Source organism: Pongo abelii, chromosome 4 (assembly GCF_028885655.2).
Source record: "Pongo abelii isolate AG06213 chromosome 4, NHGRI_mPonAbe1-v2.0_pri, whole genome shotgun sequence".
NCBI lineage: Eukaryota > Metazoa > Chordata > Mammalia > Primates > Hominidae > Pongo > Pongo abelii.
The window spans coordinates 84,665,828-84,679,502 of NC_071989.2; the positions used below are offsets into that span (position 1 = coordinate 84,665,828).

The following is a 13,675-nucleotide window of genomic DNA, read 5'->3' on the forward strand; positions in this document are numbered from 1 at the left end:
CTTGGTGATTTCATTCTCTGCAGGTTCTTACATTTCACCTTTCTCTATTCCGCTAAGGCCAGAGTCCTCTAGTTGCTTTCTGTCATCATGTATTGTGATGTGCGCTTCTTTTTGCTGACAGGGGAAAGGAGAGATAAGGTCTTTTTTCCATCATCTTAAGCTGAAAGTCTTCCAGGTTATTTTCGTGTTAAAAGAGAGCATGCCTAATTCATAGCTAGCTTGTGCAGAACACCCCAGGACAGCCTGGCCTAGCAGGGCTGGGAGGACCCACAGGGGTGAACAAATGCAGCTGGATTGAAAGACAAGAGCAGAAAGCATGATTGAGCTGGGAAAGAGCTCTTTTCCAAATGACCTATTCAAAAATGGGATGGGAACTGCAATTGGGTTGAGGTGCACTCAGTCAGCTATAGAAGAAGAAACAGATATGAGATGCTCTGGCCAAGGCAGAGTCAAGGTGGACACAGTTTATTTGAACTCCTGTCCAAGCTATTCTAGTGGCCATGTCAGATTTGCCTTGATGCCGTCAGTTCTCAGTGTCTTTACGCAAAGTAAGAAGCACAAGCAGTCGAATTCCAGTGTCAGCAAGTGGCCCTCTGTGTACCCTGAAGAAAAAGGCTCCCTACGGAAACTTAAAGTCACACCTTTGCTTCAGCTAAGAGCTCCACTTTGCCCTCATATTTTGTGGATCTTGTCCAACTTGAGCATTTTTCACCTGAAGGATTAAAATAGGATGTGGTTTATATGGGGGTAAAATGGCTACAGATTGATCATCATTAAAGCCAAGGAGAGACTTTTTTTCATTAAAGCAAAGGGGAGACTTCAAAGTCTGAGAAAGGCAAGGAGGACACCAAATCTACAGACTAACCATGGCAAAAGCACAGACATGCTGCTCACCCAGAAGCACTGGAAATAAGCATGGTTGCCAAGGTAGCTGGAAAGACCCTTCTATTAGGTTGGTGCAAAAGTTATTGCAGTTTTTGCTATTAAAAGTAATACTTAAAAAAAGTCATACTTCCCTACTCCCCTTGGACTTCCCATGATGATAGTGACACAATTTTTAAAACTATTTATCTGAACATCTGGTAATACAAGTCCAAGGGCATTTATGAGGAGAAGGAGACGAGTGAATATTTGAAATACGTATTGTCCTTGGAAATTTGGAGTCTGGGGGTGGCTTCTCTTCAGCCCCCCCCATCCTGAAGCCACTTGGATGGTTTCTTGTCCCCACCCTTCCCTACACCTTCCCTCTGGCCCTGCTTTTAGGTCTTAAATTGATTAACTTTTGGAACAGGTGACACTTTTCCCTCTTATCCCTCAGGGTGGTTTTTCTGTTGTTTTTGTTTTTGTTTTCCCCCATAGCTTGTATATTTCAAGTAGAACAATTATGTGAGGATGATCAGCCTGGAAGCCCTTTCCAGAGCTGAGTATTTCCAGAACAGAAGTAAGCAGGCTTCTTTCATTCTAAAGTCTACTGTGATTTTTAACAGGATTTCCGTATTTCCTATCAGTTTGTTTATCAAAGACTCTAGCATAGAGTTTATTTAGGAAAAACAAATGACTTTCTAGGTTCCACTACTTGGCTGAGAGGAATTCATGTTTTAGGAAGCCCCAGATGGGAAAACCTTGTTGTTTTCTTCTTTTAAATGATCTGTGTTTTCAATTTTTTCTACTTGCTTTTATTTCCCACAATCCGGACTCGCCTTTTCTACTTTGCCTAGCCAACGATCTAAAACACTATGTAAAGATACAGATAAGTCTTGCTGATTCTTTTAAACATTAGCCATAATCGAAAAAAGAAAAAAGTCTTAGGACTATAGTCCTAACAGCACAAATTTTAACCCTGACCAAAGCAATTTCTATTTTAATTTAGATTATTTGAGCTGAATTTGCAGGGCAAAGTGGTCATGGGTAAAACTAACCATTAGTTACCTCAAGCTTGCAACAATGGCAAAGAAATGTCAAGCCATTAATTAAAATGACTCCCACTGCCCCTCCTGGAATCAAGTCGTTCCCAGTTAGTCAACATCTGTCACAATCTGTGTAAAAGGGCAGAACACACTATACCCCAGCACATTAAGTTAGAACACAGAGGTCTTGGGTCACTGCCAGAGTAACTTGTCTGTGGCATGATAGTTGCTAAGTGAAACACAGCATTCTCTGCAGGGAGCCCTCCTGGACTGAGGCTCCTTCTCTTCCCCTTTATTTCTTGCTAGGGAGCAGGAGCCAGGCCGTGGCCTGCTGACTGCATCTGCCAGATGACTACAAATGTGTGAGTAAACCCATTCTCAAGACCAAGAGAACCTCTCAGCTGAACCAGGCCCAAGTTGCTCACCCACTGAACTGCCAGTTAAATAAATGGTGGTTGTTTTAATCCACTAAATGCTGGGATGGTTTGTTAGACAGCAGTAGGTATCAATACAATGTACTTGTCAATCTAGGAATTCCTGTCTTGTCAAATGTGAGAAAATTCTCAGTCACTATCACTTCAAATATTACTTCTTTCCCATTTTGTATTCACTCATTCCAAAACTCCTAGTGGATGTCTTTTCTGTCATTTCTGGTTCTGTCTTTTGTGATCTTAAACTTTCATTCATTTTTTTTCCATTTTTACTTCTGTGTTACATTTTGAGTCATTTCCTTAGTTCCAGTTTGCTTATTTTCTATTCAATCATTAAATATTTCTATTTAGTTTTAAGTTTCAGTGGCTATAAGTTGCATTTATAAAAGAACTATTTGGTTATTTTCCAAATCTGCATTTTGTTTTTACATGTTTTTCTGTTTTTTAATTTGTATTTTCCTTTGCCCTTGTAAATCATTTAAAAAGTACTTATTTTATAATCATCTATGGCTTGATCTATTTCTTTACTTCTTGGGCATTACTTTTTCTGTTATTTTCATGATCTGACCCTCAAGGTGGTTTCCTCCTACAGTTTGTAATTTTTATTATGAGCTTATTTTCAGCAGGGATTTCTCCCCTCTGGTGACGATCTGTATGCCTTGGGTTATGTGGTTGTCACATCACTGTGCCTGCAAGTTTGCTTCTGATGGAGTCCTACCGATATCACCAGCTCTCAACCAGCTCTAATGTTTCTTGGTATTTCTGCTCACAGTGAAAATTCAGAGCTCATTTCAATGCATGGCGTGGGCTTGGCTTCAAGTTTTTCTGTATGACCTTTCTTAAAATTATTTTTATTTTTTTAAACCTATAGCCCAAGGACACGGGAGCTTTTTTTCCTGATTTGTTTTTGCCAACACTGCAGCCCTCAGGAACTCAGATTTTGCAAAGTGCTCAATTCCAGTTGCCTTCCTTACTCACACCAGAGACAACATTTTATTGGCCTGCAAGGGTGTTAAAATCCCTGGATTTCCAGGGCCTATCATTGGTCCAAACCCTGCAGAGGCTGCAGTGACATTAGCCCCTACTTACTGCCCAGCCTCTGAGCTCCCTCTTTGTGTCTAGAATCTGGGGATTTCCCTTTCTCTCTGTCTATAGATTGTTGTGCTGGACCCCTATTGACTCCAATAGGAATGGCACCAGGTTCAAGAGGCCAAAGAAGAGACCTGGAGCCAGCAAATGAGACATAAGATTTGATTTGGGGGAACTTATGTACAGGAATGGACTAGTGGCAGTGGGCTGGATAGGAGAACCACAACTGCTTTCCAAAAGCCTGCAGTTTATACAGCACCTTCACTTAGCACCCTCTCTCCAGCAACATCCACATGGCAACCGCCATTTCCTAGACTAAGTTATTGCTGTCAGACATATTTGCCATACAGGCTGCTGTACAGAGTATGCTTAAGTTATTGCTATCAGGTACATCCACCGTATATATACATACACGTGTACGTATATATACATATACATGTATGTGTGTGTGTACATATTTGTACTCACAGACATGTGTATATATGGATATATAAAAAACATTTTCTCTGTGTTTCTCTGTAACAGTAACTGAAGAGGGAATTCTTCTATATAATCTTAGTCCACTATATTGCTAGAAGTTCTCTTCTCCACAGTTTTGAGATATGAATTTTACCTTTCAATATTCTAAAATTATAACAAAGCTATGAATTTTGGGAATTGGTGTATGTTTGTTTTTAGAAAAATTGTTAGAAACATAATAGCAATGGGATGCTTTAACATACTACCTTGAATCTTTACCAAATCAAGAGAGTAAAAATTAAGCACAAAAGAGGGATCTAATACGATAAACAAGGTAGATTTAATACATATGTATCAAACATAGTAACCTAGAAGCAAGGAATATACATTTTCTGGTGCTCTTTTAACATTAACGACCTTCAAGAAGGCTTTAAACAGCAACAGATAGAGTTGAGTTGCTTTGGCCTATTGCTAAAGGCATCTAACCCACCTGCTTTGTGGGAGGTCATCTGCTTTGAATCTCAACTGTATCCAAGTCAGATTTAAACTCTATGGGGCATTGGAATTGTCCTCTGAATCATCTCCAACTCTGCAGGATACGTAATAGCACCACTTTGTTGTTCTGGAATTTAAAGACAGGGTCTTATTCAACTTTGGCTATTTTTGTGCAGTCCATGGATCCTTGAAACAGGACATTCTACTTTACCAATATCTGACTCATAGAAGACCTATCTATATACCTACCAGGTGGCTACTACCCAGTAACTCCTATCGCCAATACCATGACATTTGTTTTGAAAACCTTAGCTTATTGCAATATTGCTTATAATTATGAAACATTAGAAACAACTGAAATGCCTATCAAAGAGAGAATTTATAAATAAAATGTAACATATTCACATTCTATTTTGATATGAATTACCATAACAGTTTATTAGGATATGAATTGTTATAATGGCCATTAGAAGGAATGGATTGTTCCCATATGTAACATAATATATCCATGTATAAAGTATCTATATAATACCAACACATAATATAATGTAAAGAAAAGAGATTCATGGAATAAAATGTGTGTGTCATTGATATAAATTTTAAAAACACAGAAATAATACACTATATTGTTTAAGACTATATATGTATGTAAAATTATTACCAGTGGACTGATTTGGATATACACTAAATTCATGCTACTTGCTTCTGGAGGTTGCAGTAAAGAACTGGAACTGTGTCTGGGGACGTCACTTTTATCTGTTTTATTTAGTTCATTTTTTATAAACAATCCTTGAGGCAAATATGAGCTGTTAATAAATGTCAATTAGTCTTTTTGCTTATTGGTTGCATTTCTCTTTTTTACGACTTTATTGAGTATAATTGATGTACACTAAGCTGCACATATTTAAAGTACACAATGTGATAAGTTTTGACAAGTGTATGTACCCATGGAACCTTTACCACAATCAAGACAATGAATGTTTGTTTCCTCCAACACTTTTCTCAGGCCCTTTTGTAATCCATTTTTTCCTTAAACAATTTGTTTTCTATCACTATAGATTAGTTTTATATAAATGGCATCCTACAGTATGTACTCTTCTGGTGGCAGGGGGATGTCTGTCTGCCTTAATTCAGTAATTTCTCAAGACAAAAACAATTTTAAAAATCTTGGAACTGCCGAAAACAATCTGGGGCATATAATCTGTGATTCAGAAAGGGGGAAAGGAGGGAATCTGTGAAAAGCAGGTACCATTTGGGATAGATTCCCAAGCAGGAAGAATAAGCACACTTATTATAATGGCTTCCACATTCCCCAAATTATTCCCTTCATGTAATCTTTTTTTTTTTTTTTAATTTTGTGGCAGTGCCTGAAACTGCACAAATGAGAGTCTTTTGGATAAGTAAGCCACCCATTTAAAAACAGACGCTTTGCTCAGAATTTACTCAATGGCAGCTGGTTCAAGGAGAAGCTTGTCATCCTAACCCTCTCCCAAACTTAGCTTCATTAAGGAAATGTGTGTTTGGATCATAAGAGAGAGGAGCTAAGATGTATTGAGGCATGGAGAGTTGGGGACTGTGGGAAGATCTGAGTGAGGCAGCACCCTAGGAGACTTCGGGGAACCCTAGGATATTGGGAACCAGGACCCAAGGAGGTGGGGAGGGCCAGAAAAGAATGTGAGAAGACACCCAAAGTTAATAGCCATCCCTTTCCTAATGTTCCCTATGGGCGGCTCCCTGATGAGAAACTGGAGGAAGAGATTCCCATCTTCTTGCGTCTTCTATTCTCAACATCAGAGAACTCCTGTTCTTGAAATTCAACCTGATATCATTATTGCTCTGTGGATTAAACTGGCTCTTGTTTGCTAGGCTCAGAGTCCAAATACAAGATATAACATTGTTTTTATGGAAAAATGTGCCCAAATGCCAAATAATTGATCTACAAAGAAAGTTTTGAAATGTAACCTGTTTTACGCCGGGGATTTCTTACATGTGTAAATCTTTGTAACAATGAGCTATGTTATAATGGAAATATTTTCACAGATATAATTCTTAATCTATAGCCAATAACAGTCATTAAAACATACTGTTCAGTCTTGGGGCCCGTAAGTGGAAGATGTTATGGAGAAATTGGAAAGGAGCCACGGGAGACAAAGTAACTGATGAAAGGTTTTGAAAAATAGCCCTTTAGGGAAATGTCTACATTCATTCAGAGGACAGAGGTGTGAGTATCAGTCTTCAAACTATAAAATGATGTTACATTATTGACATCAAGTCTTTTTTCTTCTTGTCCACAGAGGGCAATGTTAGAGGAAATGAGTTTAAACTGCAGCAGAGGGGATTTAGGCTAGTCAGGTGTCCCCAGCTTGAAGATGAGAGGTGCATTCTCAAGCTCCCAAGCCTCAATCTCATAAGGGAGTGGTCCTTCTTGAGGGATTTTGTTGTTGTTGTTGTTGTTTTTTGTTTTTTTAGCACTCTGATCAGTGGCAGGCCAAGTTCACACAGCCCTGGTCTGTTTGAAGTTGTTTGCATACATCAGTATTTGGGAAACTAAGTTCTGTCCAAGAACAGAAAATGTTTCATGGCTACATGGAGGGTAAAGCAAACGTGAAGTTGCCTCATACAAGAAGAATCCAGACATGAGAAATCTCAGCCTTTGGTCCATTATTTTGTAAATCTGCTCAAAAGAGCATGGATTCACAAGAGAAGTGTCCAGGAGAAGGGTGGTGTCAGCCCCACTGCTCTGTGGGGCAGTAGGACAACATCTCAGGCACTGGGTCGAGGTCTTGGCAGTCAGGATGTCTCCAGGGGCTGTTGAGAAATGGGAGTGCCTCCAGAGGGGAGCAATGGGGACAGAAGAATCTGGAAACTGGGTCAAAGAAGGTGCAGTTTAATGAACAATGTGTGTTGGCCTGAAGAAGATAAGTTGCAGTGGGGACAAGAAGCTGTTTTCAAAGATTTGAAGTGCTGTCAGGTGGAAGAGCAGTGAAAATTGTGTGACTCCAAACGGTAAATACAGGACCAATGAGTACGGGTCACAGGGACGGTGTCCGCTGAAAAGAAGGAAGTGCAGCACACCAGCATGGCACATGTATACATATGTAACTTACCTGCACATTGCGCACATGTACCATAAAACCTAAAGTATAATAATAATAATAATAATAATAATAAAATAAATAAAGATGTTCAAAGTAGATGGTGATACTTGGTTATATAGGAAATGTTTGTATGAAGACTAGATATATATAAAAATCTTGGAGGAAGAATTTTTGAGCTTTTTTTTTTGTGTCACCAAGCAAATGAAACTTTTTGGAGAGAGATGACCTAGCAAAAGATTTTTTCTCTTGGTGATCAGGAAAGGCAGTCTTTGCAGACCGAACCACTAGAGGGAGTCAGGGCAGCAGCGTTGCAAGGCCACCGTCCATTCTCTTCACCGAAGCAGCAACTGATACCCAGGCCTGGCTCTCAGGTTCTAAGTTCCCCTGATTTCAATATCACCCCCATGAATCTTTCTGGAATATTTACATCTGATTAAATTCATCAGTGTCTGAGAGGCCTCTGTGTGTAGAGAGGCACAATCACTGCTATTTGTAGTCTGCTTACATCTTTATTAATTATTTAATAAATAATTATTAAATTCTTAAATTATTAAGAATTATTAATTATTAAATTATTAAATTTTTAGTATTCTCCTAAAAATTCAAATACTACCTAAAAGACTAAAAATGAAAACTCATGCATTTAACAAATGTGACATTTTCCAAATATCCAAATATTAGTTTATAAACTAGTTGATTATCCTAAATATATGTAATATATAGTGTATAATATATATATACTTCTAAAATCACAAATATCCTATATCTAAGTCTTTTAAATGCTACAAATGCCTTAAAAGCAGAAACACACAAATGAATCATCCCAATGATACATATACAAAGTGACGAAATATAGCTAAAAAGATGTCCAAGCAAAGTGTTGAAGGTACCACCTGGTTTCTTCTTGGTGCTTATAGTAAAATGCAAGATGAGAGTGATAAATCGAGGGAAGAACTGTTAAACAAAAAGGAATCAAGGATGATTCTGAAAATTCTCAGCATCTCCAGATGGCAAAAGATGTTAAAATTAAGAAATCACTTTTGAGCTTGTGGCGTAGAGATAAGTCCTGGCCTAGAGAAAAAGCTAAGTAGTGATTGTACAAGCTTTTGTTAAAATCTCAGGAAGATTAAGGGATCAGAGTAGTATTCAGTCATACAAAGGGCCCTCTCCAGAGATTAATGGTGTATCTCACAGAACCTCTCAAACAATAGGACCTTTTGGAAGCTGAATTGAGTTATCTTTCAACCATCTCAGCAGGAACTCAAAGTAGAAGAGGTCCTAGCTCAAAAAGAACCTTGGATGTGGCCTTTGTGTAAAGGGAAATTTACTGGAGACCCACAAAGTATTTAAGAAAAGTATTTCAGCAAAAACACTGCCAACTTAAACTGAAAGGGACAGAAAGAGCACAAAATGAAAGGAGGCTGTTAGATCTCCAAAATTCTACTGGCAGGAAGCAGAATGATAAAACTACTCAGCTGCAAACATGTGCTACTTTTCATGAAAAAAGGAAAGATGACTCAGAGGGTGGAACCAAGAGCTATGTTGAATTATTCCCAGCCCTTGAAATCTAATCAAAGAATTCTGACTGAAGTTTGCTAGGCTGGATTTTAAAACTACTTTGGACTGTAACTCCTTTTTATCTTCCATTGCCCACCTCTCCTTCTCTTTTTAACTAGAAATGTCTATAACTATTTTACTATATTCATTCCTTCATTGTGCATTAGGAGCAAGATGATTTGTCTTTAGTTTTATAGATTGAGAGGAACTACACTCAAGGAGCCTCATGCATACCTGGACCTGATTTAAATGATGAGATGCTGGACTTCAAGCAGATGCTGTAATGATATGAGGTTCTCAGGGACCTTGGGAAATAGTAAATGTATTTTGCGTGTGAGAGGGACACAAATCATTGGAGGCCAAAAGGGTGAACTGAGGACAGATGCTAGCGTAGCTCCCACAATCCCCACCTCCTGGTTTCACCCTCGTGGGATCTCTCCATGAGTGTGGATGGAACCTGTGATTTGCTTCTAACTAGTAGAATTTGGCAAAAAATGATGAGATATATGTGATTATGTTTACATGATTATATTATATAAGATTCTGAGTACATTGAGCTGCATACAGAGAGCACGGGGGCAAGTGTGAGCCAGGTAGGCACTGGACAGCTCTGTGCCTCACTGAGGAAAAATAACTAAACATGGGCAAAAGAGATCCATGGAACCTGAGAGGCAAAGTGTTATTATATGCATTCTTTGGCAAACTTGTCAGGAGGCGCATAAGAAGAAGCACCCAGATGGTTCAGTCAACTTCTCAGTTTTCTAGGAAGTGCTCAGAGAGGTGCAAGACCATGTCTGCTAAAGAGAAAGGGAAATTTGAAGACATGGCAAAGGCGAACAAGGCTCGTTATGAAAGACAAATGAAAACCTATATCCCTCCTAAAGATCCCCTTTAGGACAAAAAAGTAGTTCAAGGATCCCAATGCACCCAAGAGGCATTCTTTAGGTGTTTTCTTGTTCTGTTCTGAGTATTGCCCAAAAATCAAAGGAGAACATCCTGGCCTATCCATTGGTGAGTTGTAAAGAAATTGGAAGAGATGTGGAAGGGCACTGCCTCAGATGATAAGCAGCCTTTTGAAAAGAAGGCTGTGAAGCTAAAGGAAAAATATGAAAAGGATATTGCTTCATACTGAGCTAAAGGAAAGCCTGATGCAGCAAAAAAGGGAGTTGTCAAGGCTGAAAAAAGCAAAAAAAGGAAGAAGAGGAAGATGAAGATGATGATGATGATAATGAGTAAGTTGGTTCTAGCGCAGTTTTTTTTCTTGTCTAGAAAGCATTTAAACCCCCTGTTTACAACTCCTTTTAAAGAAAGACATTGAGATGTAAGGCTGTGTAACATTTGTTTTTAAACTGTGCAGTGTCTTTTTTGTATAGTTAACACGCTACTGAATGTGGCTTTAGATAGCCCTGTCCTGGTGTATTTTCAATGGGCACTAACCTTGCCTGATACAGTATGGGGGTTGTAAACTGGCAAGGAAATTTAAAGCACGTTCTTCTTAGTACACAGCACAAATTAGTTATACATGGGGATGGTAGATTTTTTATTTTCACTTGTCTCTGATGCAGCTTATATGAAATAATTGTTGTTTTGTTAACTGAATACCACTCTGTAATTGCAAAAAAAAAAAAAAAAAGTGGCAGCTCTTTTGTTGACATTCTGAAATCTGAATGCTTCTAAGTAAATACAATTTTTTTATTAGTAAAAAAATGTTCTAATCCATCTTTCCAGGAGATTCTCTCTCCCTTGCTGGCTTTGAAAAAGCAAGTTGCCATGTGAAGAGGGCCATATAGCACAGGAGCTGAAGGCGGCCTCCAACTGACAGCAAGAAAATGAGGTCCTCAATCTGACAACCTGCAAGAAACTGAATGCTCTAAAAGCCACATGAGCTTGAGAGCGGATCTGACCCCAGCCAAATCTCTGAAGTCCACAGGCAGGAAATGAAGATCAGAAAAAGGCTATTGTCTCATGAATATAAGCCAGACTCCACAGAAGCTGGAGTCCTTCATTATGGAGCTAAACACATACACCTGGCTTAGGAGTCAGAAAAACTGAAAGAGAATTCAGGGAAGTAGAGAAATTGCAAGCCCAGATGCTGCTTCAGACCAAAGAAGCAAGTCAGCAGATCAGCAACAATGTGTATCAGTTCCAAAATGACTTACACAGGTACCAAGACAAGACATTATATACACTTATATAGTCAAATACTTTAAAACTGTTAACAAACTTGCTACAATTGTCTCATTTGTTTTTTAACCTTAATATCACAGATCAAGTTTGTAATCTCAAAAGTTCACCCTGGCTGCTGTGTGGAGTATTCTCTTATCTGCTCATATTATGTTGTGCTTATTCATTCATCAATTAATGGAAATTTGGGTTGTTTCATGATTTTGACTATAATGAATAATGTTGCTGTAAACATTCATGTAGTTTTGTGTGGACGTGCTTTTCTTTCTCTTGGGTAGGTTCCTATGAGTGGAATCACTAGATTGTATGGTAAATGTATGTTTAACTTTTAAAGAAACTGTCAAACTGTTTTCTAACATGAACGGGCCATTTTACGTTCTTATCATCAATATATGATGGTTTCAATTTTTCCACATCCTCACCAACATTTGGTATTGTCTCTCTTTTACATCATAACTATTTTAGTGGGGATGTAGTGATATCTTATCGTGGTTTTAATTTGTGTCTCCCTAATGACTAATGATATTGTGCATCTTTCTATATGCTTGTTAGCCATTTATGTACATTCTTTAGTGAAATGGCTATTCAAATCTTTTGCCTACTTAAAAATCGAGTTGTTTTTCTTATTATTCAGTTATAAGAGTTTTTTCTTTATTCTGTGCAAAAGTCCTTTATCAAGTCTAGGAGTTTTGAATATTTTCTCAGCCTAGAGCTTGTTTTTAAACGTTTTTTTCTTAATGATGTTTTGAAGTGCAAAAGTTTAGTTTTGATGAAGTCTAATGTATCACTTCTTCCTTTAACTGTCATGATTTTTGTGTCATATCTAAGAACTCTTTACCCAACTCAAAGTTACCAAGGTATTTTCTTCCAGAAGTTCTGTATTTTTAACTCTTCTATATAGGCATGTGATCCATTTTTAATTCATTTTTTGCATATGATGTGAGAGAAGGGCCTAAGTTCATATTCGTACATGTGGATGTGCAATAGTTCCAGGATCACTTGCTGAGAAAAGACTATCCTTTCCCCATTGATTTTTTTGGCACCTTTGTCAAAAATCAATTGACCATAAATGCAAGGGTTTATATCTGAACTCTCAGTTCTTCTCCATTCATCTCTAAGGATATGTCTATGCTTACATCAATATCAAAGTGTATTCATGTGGCTTTGTAGTAAATTTTGAAATTGGGTGATAGAAGTCTTTCAATTTTGTTCTTAGTTTTCAAAATAGTTTTGGCTATACTTTGCATTTTGATATAAATTTTAGGATCTGTGTGTGAAGTTTTACAAAAATGCTTGCTGGAATTTTGATAGGAATTGTGTTGAACCTATAGATCTATTTGAGGGGGGAATTGCCATCTTGACAAGCTTGAGTCTTGCAATCCATGGACAGGGAATGTCTCCAGTTATTTAAATCTTCATTAATTTTTCTTACTAATGTTTCACAATTTTTAGTGTATAAGTCTTAAACTTTTATTACATTTATTCCTGTTTATTCTTTTTGATGCTTTGTGAATAGAATTTTTTTAATTTTATTTTTTGGGCTTGACATTGCTGATATATACAAATACAAAAGATTTTTAAAATACTGATCTTAGATCCTACAGCTTTGCTAAACTCTTTGATTAGTTCTAGATATTTTATGTATAGATTCCTTGGTGTTTTCTATACACAAGATTATGCCATCTGCAAATAGATGCAGTTTTAATTCTTCCTTTACTCTTAGTCTGCTTTTAATGAGCTATTATGTCTTCTGTTCTGCATTGGTCAAACCCTCACCTGGATCACAGTATTTATTACTGACCATCACAGTTTCCTTGAGGAAATGAAAAAAATTAAAAAGATAAAGTAACTATTACCATAATCCCTACATTCAGACACAGTATTTATGAGCATGTGGGGTAAATTCTTCCAGACACTCTTGCTAGAGGCTGTGTAGCAGAGCTTATGATGCACTGAGCCACATCCTCCAGCCACCAGACTCCAGTGTAGCTGTGGTGAACCTTGCCTTGCACTTTACCAGTGTCCATATAAGCTCACATCACAATGTCTTTCTGTTTTGCTTTCTGGAGGTCAGGAAAGCCTGCTGAGCTATATGTAGACCCAACCCGTATTTTCAAGGTAATACTCCTTAGTTGATAGAAGCCCTCAGTCGATGGGAACAGGATTTCATGGATTAATGCCCCAGCTCCCCCCTCCTGCAGGATATAGAATGTGTGACTATCCAAGATGCTTGCAATATGGTTTCTCAGAGTTCCCAATGGAACTGAATCCCAGCTGCATACAACTGTAACCCACTCGTTTATTAACTTTTCTCCCTTCCTCTTTCCCTTCACTTCTGTTTCCTAAGACTACTTCCCTCTAAATGATTTGCACCCAAGTCCTTGTCTCAAGGTCTTCTAGAGAAACCCAAACTAAGGCAGTTTGTCAAGGGACAAACTAGGGTACATCCTTGAAG

The 13,675-nt window shown here is 38.0% G+C and overlaps 1 long non-coding RNA gene across 2 annotated transcripts in view; it reads left to right on the plus strand.

Moving 5' to 3' along the window:
- Window positions 1-13,675, plus strand: part of LOC103890658 (uncharacterized) — a 65,976-nt gene that overhangs the window by 49,246 nt on the left and 3,055 nt on the right. Inside the window, exon 4 of one of the 2 annotated variants that reach the window (XR_010139976.1) lies at window positions 10,765-12,753. The exons of the other annotated variant lie outside the window; for it this stretch is intronic. This is a non-coding gene — a long non-coding RNA (uncharacterized LOC103890658). Of the gene's footprint in view, window positions 1-10,764; window positions 12,754-13,675 lie in introns of those variants that run through there. 2 annotated transcript variants of the gene reach the window in all.